The following is a 19,932-nucleotide window of genomic DNA, read 5'->3' as shown; positions in this document are numbered from 1 at the left end:
CCACTGTGAACTTGCTCCTCACGTGGGATCTCTGTCCTTAATGTGCTGTACATTGTGATTTAATGCTATAACTAGTACTCAAACAGTATGTTTCACTTTGTGTTTCTATGTGGGTGCAAACTATTGAAATCTTTATACTTAATTGATCTTCTGTATATAAAGAGAATTGAAAATGAATCTTGATGCAAATGGAAGGGGAGAGGGAGCGGGAGAGGGGAGGGTTGCGGGTGGGAGGGAAGTTATGGGAGGGGGAAGCCATTGTAATCCATAAGCTGTACACTGGAAATTTATATTCATTAAATAAAAGTTAAAAAAATAAATTAAAAAAAAAGAAAATTAAACATGCACAAAATTATCAAAATATTGTTTAATTCTCTACATTCTGCAGGTCTACAAATGAGACAAAAAAAAATGTTTTAAAAAGGCACAATCCCTGAAGTGTCATTAGACTCTAAATAAAAAGCTGAGCAGCAGTCTACGTGTTAAATAGATTACCTCCATCTCCGGCCATGAGGCACAGACACCTTCCCTGAACCGGTGACTGCTCGGCCACAGGGCACCCGCCCACTCCTGACTACACACCACTGTTGGACAGCAGCCACTCCAACAATTAGGCATAAATATCTGTCCCTCCAGCAAGAAGAAACATTTTGAAAAGCAAATATATATCAAAAAATTTACCTTTCCTAGCTATCAAAAATAGAATTTCAAGCAACTTAAAGTTAAAAAAAAGTTTTTTACCCAACAAAACCTACTTCAAGATGGTCCAGAGAAATCAACTGTAGCTCTTTGAGAAAAATAATTTCACAATCCATATTGAAACATTAAAAAGTGGGGGCCGGCGCCGTGGCTCACTTGGCTAATCCTCCACTGCAGCGCCGGCATCCCTATGGGCACTGGGTTCTAGTCCCGGTTGCTCCACTTCCAGTCCAGCTCTCTGCTGAGGCCCGGGAAGGCAGTGGAGGATGGCCCAAGTGCTTGGGCACCTGCACCCGCGTGGGAGAGACCAGGAAGAAGCTCCTGGCTTCGGATCGGCACAGCACCAGCCATAGCAGCCATTTGGGGGGTGAACCAACGGAAGAAGACCTTTCTCTCTATCTGTCCAAAAAAAGAAACATTAAAAAGCGTTTCTACCCTATAAGTAATCCAGTTGCTGGGAACTTCCCCCACAGTGACACACACACACACACACCTCGGCAAGGTGCTCAGGACATTTAGGAGAGGCAGAAACAGGGAATTCTACTGCCTCAACGCCGTGAACAGCCAGCCAGCCATCCAAACAGAACACTGGGGGTCAGCACTGTGGCATAGCGGGTAAAGCCGCTGCCTGCAGTGCCAGCATCCCATATGGGTGCTGGTTTGTGTCCCGGCTGCCCCACTTCTGATCCAGCTCTCTGCTATGGCCTGGGAAAGCAGAAGATGACCCACATCTGTGGGCCCCTGCACACACATGGGAGACCTGGAAGAAGCACGTGGCTCCTGGCTTCGGATTGGCGCAGCACCAGCCGTTGCGGCCAATTGGGGAGTGAACCAGTGGATGGAAGACCTCTCTCTCTCTGCCTCTCCTCCTCTCTCTGTAAATCTAACTTTCAAATAAATAAATCTTAAAAAAAAAAAAAACAGACCACCACCAGAGTCAGAGGCTTATAGGATAACTACGGATGTAGTGCACACGAACATGAGAGGAATGACGTACAGTGAGAACGCTGGAGAAGAGAAGAGACAGCACCACAGGAAGACAGCGGGGGGGGGGGGGGGGGGGGTGTGTCTTGCTATTTTGTTTCTGCTTCTTAATGAAAACAGTTTAACTTGTCTCTTGGTAAATTTTCTCCAGGAAGAGCTAACTGAACTCCATGCCCAGGGTTCACCCCCAGTGCACTCCCACACCTCAGGCAAGGTGCTCCGCCCGGCAGTGCCAAACATCCACACCTGTGCTGCCTCTGCTGCAGGCTGCTGCCCGGAGGACGACACGAGAACCTGTGCAGGCAGTCACTTGGCAGCCGTGCTCAGACGGGCGAGTTCTGTCAGGCCTGGAGCTTAGTCTTCCTTACACAGTACTCACGACTGCGTCCACGAGAGCAACCAAAGTGGAACGTGGCAAGGGAAACACGGAGCAACTCCCTTCCCAGGCCTGCCCAAAACGTAGACTACTCCAAACAGCCTAGAACTCTAAGCCATACAAGTACCACCACCGACTCCAGAGGCACGAGCACAACTCCCGGGAGCACCACGGGGAGAGCAGCTCAGGCAGTTTCCACACGCGGAGCACAGCTAGTGCTGCTGCAGGATGCGACTCCGGCTACTTTAATGAGCACTGGGTGTCTTCAGAAATCTTTCAAAATACGCAATTCCAAGATTAAGGCAAGGGTATTGGGCAGCAGATACTGCGTCCTAATATTCTGAGGTTATCCAGTTCTAAAACCTCACTTTGAAGAGCACTGTCCTTTTCCTTCAATGAACCTTGACAAAACTTCCGCCTTCTGAAACCCTCCTGCCTCTGCTGAGCCCCAACCCAGAAACAGGGAAAACAAACGATCACTGAAGAGCAGCTGAGCCCAAAGGGGCCTGGCGCAGCTCCAGGTCTCACGTCCACTCTCCTGGAACGCTCGGTGCCCAGGCCAGAAACAGAGGTGCAGTGACCGGCTGGTGACAGCTGGAGAAAGCCAGGCTCATAGAGAAGAGGTGTGGGTATTCAGCCTAGCGGTTAGAACACCTGCACCTGACACTGGAACACCTGGTCTAAGTCCCAGCTCTGGCTCCCATTCCAGCTTCCTGCTAATGCAGGCTCTGGGAGCTGGCAGTCAAAGCTCAAGTAACTGGGTCCCCGCCACTCACACAGGAGACCGGGAATGAGCTCCTGGCTCCCAGCTTCAGCCCAGCCCCAACGTGGCAGGCCTGCAGAGTGACCCAGCACATGGGAGCTGTCTCGCAGCCTCTCAGACAGAAAAAAAAAAGGGGGGGGGGTGCCAAGAACAGGTGCAGCAGTCTATTTGGAAGATCTCAGGAAAAGAGGTACTTTGAAAACAGTGAACCAAGAGAAAGAGAAGCCGCCAATATAAGGGTCTCTCTTTTTTTTTTTTTTTTTTTTTTTTTTTGACAGGCAGAGTTAGTGAGAGAGAGAGAGACAGAGAGAAAGGTCTTCCTTTTTCCATTCGTTCACCCCCCAAGTGGCCACTATGGCCGGTGCGTTGCGGTCGGCACGCTGCGCCGATCCAAAGCCAGGAGCCAGGTGCTTCCTCCTGGTCTCCCATGCGGGTGCAGGGCCCAAGGACCTGGGCCATCCTCCACTGCCCTCCCGGGCCACAGCAGAGAGCTGGCCTGGAAGAGCAGCAACTGGGACAGAATCCGGTGCCCCGACCGGGACTAGAACCCAGGGTGCCGGCGCCGCAGGCAGAGGATTAGCCTAGTGAGCTGCGGCGACGGCCAATATAAGGGTCTTATCTCATAGTGGGTGCCTGGAGGCTCGACCTTGCTCAGACCACAGGGGCTGGAGCTGTAGCACAGTGGGTTAACGCCCTGGCCTGAAGCGCCACATCCCATATGGGCACCGGTTTTTGAGACCTGACCGCTCCACTTCTGATCCAGCTCTCTGCTATGGCTTGGCTAGCAGTACAAGATGGCCCAAGTTCTTGGGCCCCTGCACCTATGTGGGAGACCCAGAGGAAGCTCCTGGCTCCTGGCTTCTGATCGGCGCAGCTCTGGCCATTGCAGCCAATTGGAGAATGAACCATTGAATGGAAGACCTCTCTCTCTGTGCCTCTCCTCTCTCTGTGTAACTCTTTCAAATAAATAAATCTTTAAAAAAAAAAAAAGAAAGAAAAAGAAATTAATTTGGGGCTGGCGCTGTAGTGTAGTGGTTAAAGCTGCTACCTGCCATGCCACCATCCCAAATGGGCACTGGTTCAAGTCCTGGACGCTCCACTTATGATCCAGCTCTCTGCTATGGCCTGGGAAAGCAGCTGAAGATGATCCAAGTCCTTGGGCCCCTGCAGCCATGTGGGAGATCCGGAAGAAGCTCCTGGCTCCCGGCTATGAATTTATGCAACTCTGGCCGTTGCAACCATCTAGAGAGTAAACCAGAGGATGGAAGACTTCTCTCCCTCCCTCCCTCTCTCTGTCCTCAAATAAATAAATAAACCTTAAAAAAATACAGAAAGTAAAACTATCCCTCAGAGGGCATCAGTGGGAAGTACATCTTCAATCCAGTCTCCAGCAGGGAAACTGTGGCCTCGGGGGCATTCACTCCTCCACACTTAAGTCTACTGCAACTACTCATGCAAGGAACAGACAGAGGCCTACTGGGGCCGGCGCTGTGGCTCACTTGGTTAATCCTTCGCCTGCGGCACCGGCATCCCATATGGGCACCCGTTCAAGTCCCAGTTGCTCCTCCTCCACTCCAGCTCTCTGCTGTGGCCCGGGAAGGCAGTGGAGGATGGCCCAAGTCCTTGGGCCCTACACCCGCATGGGAGACCAGGAAGAAGCACCTGGCTCCTGGCTTCGGATCGGCGTAGCTCCGGCCGTAGCAGCCATTTGGGGAGTGAACCAATGGAAGGAAGACCTTTCTCTCTGTCTCTCTCGCTCTCACTAACTCTAGCGGTCAAATAAAAAAAAAATTAAAAAAATTAAAAAGTCCTACTGGAGAGGCCTGGGGAGAAGCAGAAGCCTGCTCAGCCAGGGAAGATCAGCGGCCGTAGCTGGGGTCAGAGGGGGAAAAGTGGCCATGGCTGGGGAAGCCGTGAGGGTGACCTCTTGAGATCAAACGGAAGACACAGGAGGCTCCTGACACAGCAATGAAAATCCCCCGGAGTTGAAAAAGTCAAGAAAACTACCAGCCAGAGCGTCCGAAGCAACATACGCAAGAACTGTCTTTTCTGGAGAGGAAAGTGAAGCCAGGTGACTCACCTGTAGCCAGAAGTGTGCGCACACATTAGAACAAATAGGAACAACCTGTGTTTACAAGAGCCCTTGTGAAGACACAAGGCACGCTCACCCATCTGCTCACTGCAGATGTGGCTGTCCTTGTCAGGTTGGGGAAGCCATTTCTTCACGTGCTCTGTATCTAGCACAATGTCTTCCTAGTCAATAAAGAAAGAAAATAACAAAAATAACTGAGGATAGGACAGTCGGAGGTATCAAAAAGCAAGAGCCAATCTCCTGAGTGACAGCTGGGAGTGCTGGTCATGGAGCCAGGTGCCTGGGGGACACTGGCCAATTATTTAACCTGAGTTCATTGTCCTCCTCTTTAAAATGGAGCCCACTGTACCCATCTTACAGGGCCTGGGAGAAGTTTACACGATACAGACAAAACATTTAAGACAAGGGTCTGGCACACTGCAAGTAGTACCTAAGTGCTAATGATGATCAGTAAACATTAAAGCCGGAGTTCAGCAACAATTTGACTTAAAAAACAAGAAACTGTATCTGAACATTCTGCTTTTTACAGTTGTAATTATAATCAGAAAACACTGGATCAACATTAGAGAAGACACAAGATATGGAAGAATGAATAATGTAAGGGTTAGAAATAACACAACTACAAAAATAGATCCACATCATTAACCCACTCAGATACTCATTCTGACCCTGACATAGTCAGTATCAAACTTTGCAGTACTGTTTTTAGTACCGTTTTTAGTTCTACATCTACATAGGATTATTATATTCACTGTACTTTCTAACAATTAGATTCTAAACAATTTGTATTTTGAATAGTAAAAGCCACAATCCCTCAGCGTCTGTATTCACCAGGCACACTCAAGAGGCAGTACCACACTGAAGTCTGGTGGTCAGGGTAACTGATGATAAGAGTTATTCCATTTACAACTTACAATATTGGACTTTTATTTCAACACCTTCAAATGACAGTAATAAAGACAATACTGAGTTCAATAATGACAGCATCCACCTCTTCACAGTCACCCTCTGAGGCCCAAGAGTAATTATTTAGGAAACCAAACCACCTAAGTAACCTGCACAGGTGGGAATGAACCCAGAGGCCACGGCCTGATGGTGGATGTCATGAACTGTGAGTTTTTGAAGGCTTGCTTAATCACTATTTTAAAAGAGAGAACATTGTGTTAGAACTGACTCAGAGCACAGAAATGCAAAGGGCTTGTAATGCTCGACGAGTTTATATCTCAAGTTGGCTGCTGGCCAACAACAGCTATTTTAATTTTGTTATTTCACAAACACAGACACAGGATTTGTGTCTCATTCGTACCAGAGCATTTCACTCTGAGGTCATTTTTTACCGTGTTCAATTTTATCTATGGGGTCATAACTCATTCCTTGAACACAGTCTTAAGCACCTCCCACAACCAATCTCATTTTAATGGCTAATAGCATCAACTGTCTGCAATGTTTCCACTGTCAGGAAACTGTGCATAACTGTTTTAATCTTCACTGTACACTCATTTTTACTCACCAAGGTTAAGGACGGTTTATATCCTGGTCAAGCGTTTAAATACAAACTCAGATCCCTCACTTGGCCTCTTCTTTTACAGGTGTAGACACAATGCAGAAACTCTGCATGTACAATTAACTGTCCTTCATTTGAAACACATGGACCAGAGTTTGGATTTGAGATGTTTGGGGATTTTGAAGACTGCATATATGGGGGGGAGGGGGGATAAAAGGTAATTCACATCTTCCATTAATTTTTTTTGTTTGCTTGTTTTTGTTTTTGACAGGCAGAGTAGACAGTGAGAGAGAGACAGAGAGAAAGGTCTTCCTTTGCCGTTGGTTCACCCTCCAATGGCCGCTGTGGCCGGCGCACTGCGCTGATCCGAAGCCAGGAGCCAGGTGCTTCTCCTGGTCTCCCATGGGGTGCAGGGCCCAAGCACTTGGGCCATCCTCCACTGCACTCCTGGGCCACAGCAGAGAGCTGGCCTCGAAGAGGGGCAACCGGGACAGAATCCGGTGCCCCGACCGGGACTAGAACCCGGTATGCTGGCGCCGCAAGGCGGAGGATTAGCCTAGTGAGCGCGGCGCCAGCCCCATTAACTCTTGAAACCCCCATACCCACAGTGGGTACATTAGAGATGGGACCCACGTCTAAACATGAAATCTGCATGTCTTAACAGCCTGAAGGTGATGTTATGCAGTATTGTTAGTGCACCTGCAGTCTGACTGTAAACCCATCCCCTGAGGTCAGGTATATAATCTTCCACTGGGCCAGAACGGTGATGCAGCGGGTTAAGCTGCAGTGTGCAGCGCTGGCATCCCATATGGGTACCGGTTCAAAGTCCTGGCTGCTCCACTTCCGATCCAGCTCTCGGCTACGGCCTGGGAAAGCAGTACAAGATGGCCCAAGTCCTTGGGCCCTACACCCATGTGGGAAACCCAGAAGACGCTCCTGGCTTCAGCATGGCCCAGCTCTGGCCATTGTGACCATCTGGGAAGCAAACCAGCAGGTGGAAGATCTCTCTCTCTCTCTCTCTCTCTCTTTCACCTCTGTAACTCTGCCTTTCAAATAAATAAATCTTAAAAAAAAAAAAAAAGGCATCACATCAGCCCTCAAAGGCTTTCAGTTTCAGCAGCAGTTTGGACTTTGGATTTTCAGATCAGGATGCTATTAAGCAACTAAAGAGAAAAAACACAAGAAGTAATCCACAAGATTTCTTCCTACACAACCCTTATACAAGGGGTTGTATTTATTTGTATTTATTCAATACAATTAAACTCCAGTCAATAAATATTTATTGGACACCTACCAGGTAACATTTAAGTGACAGTGCTGGGATACGAACCCAGGTCAGACTCAAAAGCCCATGCTTTGAATATACTTAGGTTTCTAATAAGACAAGTTAGACATTCTCACCATTCCAATACTCCCTTTTCTGTTTCATAATATTTTTGGCTTAATGGTGGAAAAAGATGTGATAGAAATTTCTCAAAAAAATGCAGCAAAGTTGGATATATCCCAAGTCTGTTCCACCATCATTTTTTAATTATTTATTTTCATTTCATTTGAAAGGCAGAGAGAGAGAAAGAGAGAGGGAGAAAGAGAATCTTCCAACCCACTGATTCACTCCCCCAAGTGCCTTCAACGGGCAGGGCTTTGCCAGGCTGAGGCCAGGAACCAAGAACTCCATCCAGGTCTCCCGTGTGGGTGGCAGTGGCCCAGATACTTGAGTGCTGAGCTGCTGCGTCCTGGGGTGCACATTAGCAGGAAACTGGAATCAGAAGCAGAGCTGGGACTTGAACCCAGATACTCAGATCTGAGATGCAGGCTTCTCAAGCTGGATCTTAATGGCCAACCACACTATCACTACTTTGTGGGACAGTCAACTTCACAGTGTCCACCTGACTGGACTAAGGAATACCTTGAAACCCAGGAAAGCATGACTGTGAATGAGTCTATGGGCATGCTTTCAGACGAGATTAGCAAGCGAGTCTGACTGCGTGGGCTGGGACGACCTGGCTTCCACACGGGTGGGCAGCAAGGGCCAGGCATCTGGTGAGACTGAAGGGGACCGCAAATCTGGCTGTAAGCGCCGGGACCCCTCCAAGGACACTCAGACTTTCAGCCTCCACCTGAGACTCACATCCTCAGCATCCCTGGTGCTGGCCCTGCACGTGGACGCACGGAGCTAACCAGCAGATGACCTTCTCGGCTGCCACACCCACAGGAGCCAAACTCCTAATACACCCTGTCTCATGAAGTGGATAGCCTATCCATTCTGTATCTCTAGAGTACAGTCACAGGTTTTAATAAATAAAAATCAGTCTAAAAAGTAGGAAGCTTGCAGTTCCACGTAAGTATAAACAAGGGTTAAATACAACAATCATACCACAAGATGCCCATTTCATTCCTATGCATTTTTTGGTATCCTATATTAACTATCATGTATCAGAGAACACCTGTGATATTTGTCTCCTGGGCACTGCCTTACTTCTCTAAGCATGATGGTCTTCCTACCTTTTCCCTGTTGACTAATATGGTGACTGATGAATTAAGCCTGAGGGGCCTGAAATCACGTCTTTGCTACAACCTGACACCATCAAATTACAAGAGGAGAACAGTGAGGAAACTGCAAGACACTGGCACAGGCAAAGACTTCTTGAAAAAGACCCCAGAAGCACAGGCAACCAAAGCAAAAATACACAAATGGAATCACACCAAGAAGCTCCTGCACTACAAAGGAAACACTTAACAAAGTAAAGAGGCAACCGACAGAATGGGAGAAAATGTTTGCAAACTATGCAGCTGATAAAGGATTAATACCCAGATTCTGGTTCCAGGGCTGCGGCACAGCCAGTAGTCACACTACCTGTAGGGCAGGCATCCCATACGTGCGCCAGTTCAAGTCCCAGCAGCTCCACTTGAACCTAGTTCCCTACTAATGTACTGGGAGGGCAGCAGAGAATGGCCCAAGTGCTTGGGCCCCCACTTCCTACGTGGAAGACCCAGAAGAAGCTCCTGGCTACTAGCTTCCAGCTCTGGGAGTTGTGGCCATTTGGGGAGTGAACCAGCAAATAAAATATCTCTCTCCACCTCTCCATCTCTCACTCTAACTCTGCCTTTCAAATAAATTAAGAAAAAAAATCTATAAAGAGCTCAAGAAACTCAACATCACAATAATCCAGTTAATAAATGGGAAAAGGACATGAACAGGTATTTTTCAAAGGATGAAATTCAAATGGCCAAAAGACACATAAAAAATGCTCAGAATCACTAGCCATCAGGGAAATGTAACTCAGAAATCACAGTGAAGTTTCACATCACCCCAGTTAGAACAACTATCATACAGAAATCAAAAACCAATAAATGCTGGCAAGGATATAGGGGAAAAAGTTCTCCAATCCACTGTTGGTGGGAATGCAAACTAGTACAAGCCATTGTGGAAGACAGTATGGAGATACCTCAGAAACCTGAAAATAGATCTCTACCATATGACCCAGTCATCCCACTTCTGGAAATTTGCCCAAAGGAAATGAAATCAGCATATGAAAGAGTGATCTGTACCCCCATGTTTATTGCAGCTCAATTCACAATAGGTAAGATACAAAATCAACCCAGATGTGCATCAACTGATGAGTGAGAATATGGTGTATTTGCATACAACTACCAGCCATAAAAAAAGAAGGAAATCCTGTCTTTTGAGACAAAATGGATGCAACTGGAAACCATTATAAATATAGTGAAATAAGCCAGTCCCCAAAAAGACAAATACCATGTTATCCCTGATCTGTAGTAACCAATAGAGTCCAAAAAAAATAATGTATATGTACAAAACTGACATTTTGAGAACTGACTATTGTTTACAGCTCTTGTCTCTACTGTTAAGGGACAGTGTTTTTTTCTTACTATTTGTTGAATTCTTTACTTACTGGAGGGTTAAGCTTATGATTGTAAAATAAACTGAAAGAATGTCACTGTAAAAATTAAAAGAGGCTGGCGCCGTAGCTCAATAGATTAATCCTCCACCTGCGGCACCAGCACCCAGGGTTCTAGTCCCGGTTGGGGCACCGGATTATGTCCCAGTTGCTCCTCTTCCAGTCCAGCTCTCTGCTGTGGCCCAGGAAGGCAGTGGAGGATGGACCAAGTGCTTGGGCTCTGCACCAGCATGAGAGACCAGGATGAAGCACCCGGCTCCTGGCTTTGGATCGGCGTAGCACGCCAGCCCTAGCAGCCATTTGGGGGGCGAACCAACGGAAGAAGACCTCTCTCTGTCTCTCTCTCTCTCACTAACTCTGCCTGTCAAAAAAAAAATTAAAAGAATAAGAAATGAAGGAGGAGGGAGGGTAGGGTGGGAAGTATCACTATACTCCTAAATCTGTACATATGAAATACATGGAATTTGTTCACTCTATATAATAAAAAAAAAATCACAAAAAATTGAGTCTTGAATTTTAGATAGAAAAAGGTATTAATAAAAGGTACTTAGCATTTAAAAAAGAAATTGTCTTTATAAAAATTAAAGGAAAAAAAAAAGGAAGGAGGAGGACTGAAGGGGGAAGGGAGGGAAATACGGTTATGTTCTTAGAACTGTACCGATCAAGTACATGAAATCTGTTCCCTTTATATTAACAAAAATTTTAAAAGTGGGTTAAAAAAAAATGACTGTACTCCAGAACAGTCAGACCGATGACTCCAGCAATCAGCATGTGGCTCTTTCCACTTCCACAAATAGAGTAAGATGGGAAGAGCTGAGAAACTGAGACATCTCACCGAGCTCTGCACCATCTGAGGGTGAGCGGTGAGGATGACGTCATCCCTGGCAAGAGCACCCTTGCCCTTTTAGGAAAAGTAAAAGGTCCCTTCTGTCCGGCAGGAAGAGGTGTGGCGCTAACTCCAGATAACATGAAAGGATTAATGATTAACAAAATTTACAGGACGGATGGAACAGGAACTGCAGTGAGTGAATGAATGAATGAATGAATGAGAGGGAAGAACAGACAGGAGGCTAAGTAATCCAAGGCCAGCACTGCGAGAGTCCTACTTCACTGAGGCCCTTCCCCCACCACCTCTTGTGGACAAACACAACAGCTGTCTGAGCTGGAAACCTGCTCTCAACCAGGCAGACGAGCTGAGCGGCACTGACACCTCTTCACGCACGTTGGTGCTACCACTGGCCTGAAGGTCTGGTCGCTCAGAAAACCATCGGCAACCTGACAGCAGCTCACAACAGGAGCAGACACTTGGTCACTGGGACCCCACCCACCTTCTCCAGGGAATGACACCAGGAAAGCTCCATTACCTCTATCACCTGGTCCACGGGGACAAGGACACCACTGGACAGCTGCCAGGGCGACTACCAAGATGCCCAAGAGACAAGCACCGTGGGCAGAGGGGAGAAGCAAAGGCTGGGAACACTACCCCGCAGCGGGTCGAGGTGGGAAAACTTCTCCAAGACAGAAAGGGGGAGTGAGGGAGCAATCTTCTCAGGCAAGAGGAGAAAATCGGCATGAGCTCATTATGCTCTTCAAGGAATCTGGGAATCCTCAACACACAGGGATCAAACAGGCCACAGAAAGAGGGGAAGTAGAACGAACCAGGAAAGGAAATCTAGGTCAGAATCCTCTACAGAATACACACAATCAGCACAAGAGGAAGATCAGACAAGAAAAGCCACCCAGAACGCAAGCCAATCAACACAACCCGAAAAGCAGACAACCGAAAAGGACAGCCTTGTTTAAGAACAGGAAAAAAAAATTGAGCATTAAATTCTAACAACAGAGGGAACACACAATAAACTCAAAACTGCAGAAGAATGGACTCGAAACAGTTGTCTTGTTTTGTGAAACAAAGCTACCCCAGCCAGTGGGCACCCGGCTCCTCCCACTCGCAGGAGGTCCCAACAAACATCTTTAGTGATCTTCAACTTATAATTTATTTGATTATTGAATTTCTTTTTCTCTCATCAAATTATTCACTAGTCATGGGCTTCTAAAATAAAAACCTAAGTAAACTGAATAAATATTGCTCAATCTCTCATACTTCTTTAATAAGCGTAAATCTTATTCCCTATTAATTATAATTTTATTACATTTTCCTAATACAAGGGTACTTAAAAGGCTGTGGAAAAATGGAATTAAAATCTAAATTTATTTTGGCAAAAGATTTTGAAATCCATGTGTAGTTTTTACATAGTATGCATTTCCATGAACTTTTTAAAATGCCCTGTAGAACACTGTAACACTAAATGTGCTTGCTCAAACTGCAGCCTCTTCCCCAGCAATCAGATACGACTGTACCACTACTCCTTTAAGAGGCACAGAAACAGCAACACAAGCGCGATCATACATAAACTGTAACTACACTGGATGTACAGGGAAAAGTAGTAAACTATTCTGCCTAATTGCCTCAGTAAGAAAATTAACTATTACATATTCAATAAACATATACTGAAAGGACTTCTGTAGCCAAATGGCACACACCTGATGTTGCATGTGAACCTTTTCACGATGAAAATAATTCCTAGACAAAAGAGAAAGTTAACTTTTCTTCTACTTTTCTGACTCTTTTCAGCTCTCACTGGTTCTTCATCTCTTCAACCACAACAAAAAGAACTACTTTGTGGTCCAGGGCACGTCCCTGACAGGGCCTGGGATGGCCAGCGACAAACTTCCAGTGATGCCCATAACAGAGCTGGTTTCCATCAAGTTACCGTATTCATGTCTGTGGCCAAACAGAGTAGAGCTGGACGCAAGAGTTCAGGCCTTCATGTAATATATTCACACACACACACACATATAACTTCATGGGTAACCAAGTGATCAGCTAACGTGTCCAGCATTCGGCTGGGCCTGTGGACAGATGCCCCATCTTCTTCCTTGTCTGCTCATAACCGTTCCAAGCTCATCGCCATCTCCTCCACAGTCAGCCCAAACCACTCCGGCCAAGGCTGAGCCTCTCTCCAAAGGCTATCAGGATGGGGGCAGCTGTTGAGACATCGCTGGTTAAGCCACCACTTGGGACATCCACATCCTTTATCAGAGTGTCTGGGTTCAAGTCTGGTTTACCAAGCTTCCTGCTAATACAGCAGTTGATGGCCAAGTACTTGGGTCCCTGTCATCACCCCAGCGGGAGGGAGACCCAGATGGAATTACTGGCTCCTCGGTTTGGCCTGGCTCTGGTAGGTTTATGCGGAGTGAAACAATGGATGGAAGATCTTGATCGATCGATCTCTTTTGTCACGCTACATTTCGAATAAATAAAAATAAACTTTCAAAAAAACCTATTATGGAATACTGCTGGCACAGTACACTGTAAAACACTCTTTGGCATTTGTTGTTTTTTAAAGTAAACACAATTTGTCGCAAGTAGACACATAATACACGCAACATCAACCACCAGGCCAACTTCCTGACTCACACCCCCTCAGCACAGCCTGTCAGGTGCCTGGACACACCACACTGCAGACTAAAGAGCAAGGTGTGGCTGGGCGACATCCGGAAGAAGGGCTGGGGTGGCTGGCCCGCTCTGGCAGGTACTCCTTGAGGATAACACGCACAGTCCCTGCCCCCCCGGGGGTGACATGGAAAAATGGGCAGCTCGTGGGATAAAGAGAAAAATGGACTGAAGTGCAAGATCTTCCATCCATTGTTTCACTCTGCACAAACCTACAAGAGCCAGGCCAAACCGAGCTGGCGGAGCTGCCCTTCAAGCAGCCAGAAAGACTGTGTTGAAGTGCAGACAGGGAAAGCAAAGCCTTGGAAGGCTGCGCATTTTGACAAAGGTCACAAAGAAACCCAGTCTCTCTCCTCCCAAAGTTCCTTTCTCATAACATGCCAGCAATGCCACGGCAGAGGGACATGAATGTCATCACGTCTTTTTGTTTTTACCTCAAGTGTGCGGTTACTGGAAAACCCCACAAGTGCCTCACTCACTCAATGGAATGGCACTCAAAGGAATCAGAAGCCCGGAGAAGAAGTGGAGGAAGGAACAGGCTTTTCTCCATCTCTCCTCTCCCATCCACGCCTGGGCAAGCATTCCCGAGGTGCACTCTCTGGTGCCTTCCTCTGCAGCCCAGAGCTTCAACCAGCACTTACAGTCTAAGGATTCCCAAAGCAAAATCTCCCAACCTGCACACCAGCTGCACTCTAGGCTTCTCTACCACGTCCATCATGCACAGAGAACCCATCCCCTCTTCAGCCAGCCAGCTCCCCTCCTGCGCAGACTGTCTACTCTGGTAAACGACCGATCTCAGACACCAAGTCCCTCTCCTAACCACAGCACGTGTGTCGCCAGCCAAATCATCCCTATTATACCAGAGATCTTCAAAATCTTCTGCTTGCTCAATTAAAAAAATTATTTATTTATTTGAAAAGCAAAGTTACAGAGAGGCAGAGGTAAAGAGAGACATCTTCCATCTGCTGGCTCATTCCCCAATGGCTGCAAGGGCCAGAGCTGGGCCAATCTGAAGCCAGGAGCCTCTTCCAGGTCTCCCACATGGGTGCAGGGGCCCAAGGACTTGGGCCATCTTCTACTGCTTTCCCAGGCCATAGCAGAGAGCTGGATCAGAACTGGAGCAGCTGGGACTCAAATCGGCACCTACATGGGATGCCAGCACTGCAGGCGGCAGCCTTACCCACCATGGCACAGTGCCAGCCCCAATGTTTGCTCATTTTTGTCACTAACAACATTGGGGGCAAATATGTACCCCAAATATATGCACATTTATAAGTGAAAATATACTTTTATAGCAATATAATACTATAAATCACAATAAAAATGTTTAAGGTAATGAGATTCAAAGATACTTCCAATAATAATAATAATAATAATAAGCGTAAATGAGTCTTTCTACACCCCAATGAATAATTTTACACATTCTTGAAGGCCAGAAACCCACACTTTTGAGACTCTGTAGAATGAGACTGGCCCTTTAATATAGAATTGTGTGCATATACACACTTTGTAGCTATGTATCTGAAACAGTTTCTTTTCTCTCTCTCTCTCTTTCACACACACACACACACACACACACTTCATGAGGTGATCTGCACATACTGAGGCATACTGCTAGTACAGTTAACCTTGTCTTGTAAAGCCACAAACCAAAAATAAAGTTTAAAGCTGACCTCTAAAATCCCACGTGGTATTATCTTATAAATAAAACCTCACTTGGTAAAAGTCTTATAAATAGCAATTTCCAAAACAATGAAAAATTCACAAAACACAGTTGGGCTCCTTTTGCACACATCTCCTCAAAAAGACCCTTTTTTTCACCTATCCATTGAACCCTTATAAAACTGCAGAAGTTCTGAGTTTCATGGACTTAGGTGGGTTTTTTGTTGTGTTTTTGCAGCTTTCCACGTAAATATAGCTATGACCTCGGGATCCCTGGGACGCAGGAGACTACCACGCTCTTCCATACTCATCCTCCCAAGCACAAACAGAACCCTCAGAACACACAACGAGAACACTGCTGGCGTGGCAACACCTGCTTTTTGACACAGACCCTCTGGATTCCTAACCCTCCACGCAGATTAGCCACAGTCCTCTCTAATCCTCTCAAGTGAATGCAGCTTGTTGCAATTTCAGAAATCTAAGCTCAGCACTCCAAAGATCTCTGCAGTGTGTACCACCACTCAGAAGTGTCTCACCCCTCACTGCAGCCGTGAAGAGCAAACCAGCACACTGAGATGAAGCACTTGCTTCCAGTACTGCACAACTCTCCCCTCCTGGGAGAAGCCAAATAACAAGTCAATCACAAGTGACAGGAATTCTTATGAAAACGTGCAGGACACGAAACGGATAGCTTTTCATGAAGACAAAAGGTCCCCGGTGCGTGCAACTCCTGCAGTTAGGAATTCACACCAAGCAGGCATTTCCATCCAATGATGGTGACCTGTGGCGGACTCAAACTACACTAGAAAGCCTGAGTGTTAAAATTACTCAAGCTGAGGACTTTTCAACGTGGTTATACCTTGTTGCTCGTTTTGGTAGCATATATACAAAGTAGTTATTCTTTGAGATTAGAAAATAACCTTGAAATACAACTTTACATTCTTAAACAAAAGAAAGTCCACATCACAAACACTTAAAATTGTAGGTCTGTGAAGTCAAACTAGGCTAGGAGTTTATTTGCTCTGTCTACACAGCAAGGTATTAGCCACATTCCCTATCTTTTAAACTAGCATTCTAATAACATCTACCCCGTTTATACTCAATTTTTGGCGAAGTAAAATAGCTTTCATCCCAAATGGGTATATCAAAACATCAATGCTTCATTTCTTTCCTATTTATCACTTACCATCCCAAACCATTCATATATTAAAAGCAAAACTACTTAAAAATATGAGCATTATATTTGGAGTCATAAATATAGAAAGGGTAACCTCCTTAATCGTACAGTTTAAGAAAACCACCAAACAACAAAAAATAACCGACCAGCTAGAATTCTATGTCCTAAATATCTATGTGGACTGCAGACCCAGAGACATCCACGTAGCCAACCGCACTGAGATGTGAGACCTGGCCGCCCAGGAGGGCTCAGCAGCCGGCAAGCGCTCAGGTCAGCGTCCCGGCGGCCACGGGCTCAGGACGGAGGTCCACGGACCCTGGGGTGACAACAGGACCCACGGCTCCCCGCCCCGCCGCAGAACAGGGCGAGATACCCAGGATCCGTGACCGTATTAGCGCGGGCGCCCTTGTTCCACTTCACAGAGGAACCAGCAGCGTGGAGCCGCGGTCGCGACTCGAGATCAAGACCCAGCACCGGGTGACCCACGCGCGCGCTCCCAGGCGGCACAAGCGCCGGCGCGCGGCGCAGCGGCCCGGCCCTGGCCGAGCGCCCACGCGGGGGTCCTGGCGTCCGCGGCGGAGCGGCCCGGCCCTGGCCGAGCGCCCACGCGGGGGTCCTGGCGTCCGCGGCGGAGCGGCCCGGCCCTCGCCGAGCGCCCAGGCGGGGGTCCTCGCGTCCGCGGCGGAGCGGCCCGGCCCTCGCCGAGCGCCCACGGCGGAGCGGCCCAGCCCTGGCCGAGCGCCCACGCGGGGGTCCTGGCGTCCGCGGCGGAGCGGCCCGGCCCTGGCCGAGCGCCCACGCGGGGGTCCTGGCGTCCGCGGCGGAGCGGCCCGGCCCTCGCCGAGCGCCCAGGCGGGGGTCCTCGCGTCCACGGCGGAGCGGCCCGGCCCTCGCCGAGCGCCCACGGCGGAGCGGCCCAGCCCTGGCCGAGCGCCCAGGCGGGGGTCCTGGCGCCCGCGGCGGAGCGGCCCGGCCCTGGCCGAGCGCCCAGGCGGGGGTCCTGGCGTCCGCGGCGGAGCAGCCCGGCCCTCGCCGAGCGCCCAGGCGGTGGTCCTGGCGTCCGCGGCGGAGCGGCCCGGCCCTCGCCGAGCGCCCACGCGGGGGTCCTGGCGCCCGCGGCCTCCGCCCCGCACCCCGCGCACCCCCGGCGGCTCCTCCCGCTCCCGGGACCCCGGGCCCCTGCGACTCCTCCCGGCTCCCAGGGGCTCCACGCCGCTCCCGGGGTCCGACAGCGGCCCCCCGACTCCTCCCGACTCCCGAGGGCGACGGGTCCCGGCCCCCAACTCCTCCCGGCTCCCCGCCCCCAGGGGCAGAGAACCGGACTCCTCCCGGACGCCCGGGGCCGAGTCCAGCCGCCGCAGGACGAGCGGCCGGCCGGGCCCTGAACGCGGACCCCGCAGGCCTCGCTCGCCCGGGCGCGGCGCTGACCCAGCGCTGCCGGAAACGGCCGGCCCGGCCCAGGGGACGCCGGCCGGGAAGGCCCGCGAGGACGGGCCGCGCCGCAGGCCTCACCTTGCCCGCGCGGCGTCCGGGCCTGCTGCTCGGCGATCCCGGGCTCGGCGCGGCCTCCCCGGCTCCCGGGCGCGGCGGGCGGCGGCGGCGGCTCCTCCTCCTCGGGGCCGCCGGGCGGGGTCTCGGGGCCCCGCGCCGCCCCCCGCCGGAAGCCCCTCCGCGGCCCCGCCCGCGCCCGGAAGCGCATTCCTGGCGGCCGCGCCCCGGGAGGCGCCCGGACAAAGGGCTCGGCCGGCGGGGGCTGGCGGCGCGGGGCGCGGCCCCGTGTCCCGCGCGTGCGGTTCCCCGCGCCGTGGTCTGCTGGGGCGGCCTCTGGGCCGGTGGAGGAGTGACCCGCCTGGGGGGTTGCACAGGGTCCCCGGAGCTCTCTGACCCGCGAGCTGCGTGGTCCCGCGCACGGCGACCGCTGGGGACTGGCGTTGATGACCCCGCGGCCCCGAAGGTGGCGAGAGGCCCCGCGGGATTCGCCAGGCCCCAGGGTTCCTTCCCGGAGCGGGCGGGCTTCCCTGGGTCGGGCTCTGAGCCGGCACACAGAGCGGGGCTGGAATTTGGGTAACGCCGGCTAAGTTACTGCTCCTGTGGGCCCAGGCTGAGCCGCGTGGGGTAGAGAGAAGGGAAAGCGGGGTGTTCTGCAGAGAAGCAGCTCACACAGACGCCAGGGGGAGGGCAGGGGCCGCCCCTGCTGCCAAGGAAGCCTGCGAGCCGCGGCGCGGGTCACGTCTTGAACTCAGCACCGGTGCGGGCTTCGCCACCCTGGCTCCCGGGTAGTGGCTGCCCGGTGGTAGACCTTCCTCCTGACCCTTCCTGCGGTTCCCGACCCTGCTAGTACTTGCGCTTCAGAAGTTCCTTCGGTCACCTGCTGCTCTCAGAGTTGCTCACCCACTAGGGGCTATCTGATCTCTGTCTCAGTTTGTCTTAGAAGAAGGCTTGCCTCAGTGAGAGGCACCATGCTGCCTTGGCGCATTTGCCTTTCCTCCAACACTGGTACCGACCTTGGGTCCCACAGGTTGTCTTTTACCACATGATTGCGGGATACCTGCTGGGAGTGAGGGCCCTCTGCCTTCTGATGGTTGAGAACTCCTGTGATGTAGCAGGTAAAGCCCCCACCTGCAGTGCTGGCATCCCATGTGGCCACCGGTTCGAGTCCCCACTGCTGCACCTCCAATCCAGCTCTCTGCTATGGCCTGGGAAAGCAGTAGAAGGTGGCCCAAGTCCTTGGGCCCCTGCACCCACATGGGAGACCTGGAGGAAGCTCCTGGCTCCTGGCTTCAGATCTGCCCAGCTCCAGCTGTTGCAGCCATGGGGGGAGTGAACCAGCAGATGGAAGATATATGTATGTATGTGTATGTGTGTGTGTGTGTCTTTCTCTCTCTCTTTCTCTCTCTCTCTCCCACCTCTCTCCCTGCTTCTGCCTCTCTGTAACTCTGCTATTCAAATAAATAAATAAATCTTTAAAAAAAAAAAAAAAAAAAAAAAGAACCCCTGAGACCCGGGATGAATGCCTGCATCTGTGAGAGTGAAAGGGTGAGAGAGACACTAAGGAGACACAAGACCAGATTTTCCTGGGGTTGGCCACAGACTGACATCATCTATACCAGATCATTTTTTACATTTTTTATCTGTTTCATTTACTGAAAGACATTGAGACAGAAACAGGTAATGATCTTCCATCCTCAAATGCTACAGCAACCAGAGCTATAGCAGGCAGAAGCCAGGAGTCGGGAAC

The 19,932-nt window shown here is 49.9% G+C and overlaps 1 protein-coding gene across 1 annotated transcript in view; it reads right to left on the bottom strand.

Moving 5' to 3' along the window:
* ITGB1 (integrin subunit beta 1) overlaps nt 1-18,282 on the bottom strand; it is a 52,111-nt gene extending 33,829 nt beyond the window's left edge. The window contains exon 1 of the mRNA XM_062211219.1: nt 18,207-18,282. The gene's annotated coding sequence lies outside the window, so the exon portion shown is untranslated. The remainder of the gene's footprint in view (nt 1-18,206) is intronic.
* Nucleotides 18,283-19,932: the final 1,650 nt, after the last annotated feature.

The sequence above is a fragment of the Lepus europaeus genome, chromosome 14, assembly GCF_033115175.1.
Source record: "Lepus europaeus isolate LE1 chromosome 14, mLepTim1.pri, whole genome shotgun sequence".
In the NCBI taxonomy this organism is placed as follows: domain Eukaryota; kingdom Metazoa; phylum Chordata; class Mammalia; order Lagomorpha; family Leporidae; genus Lepus; species Lepus europaeus.
The sequence above is the reverse complement of the archived record's forward strand: the minus strand, read 5'-3'. Positions and strand labels throughout refer to the sequence as shown.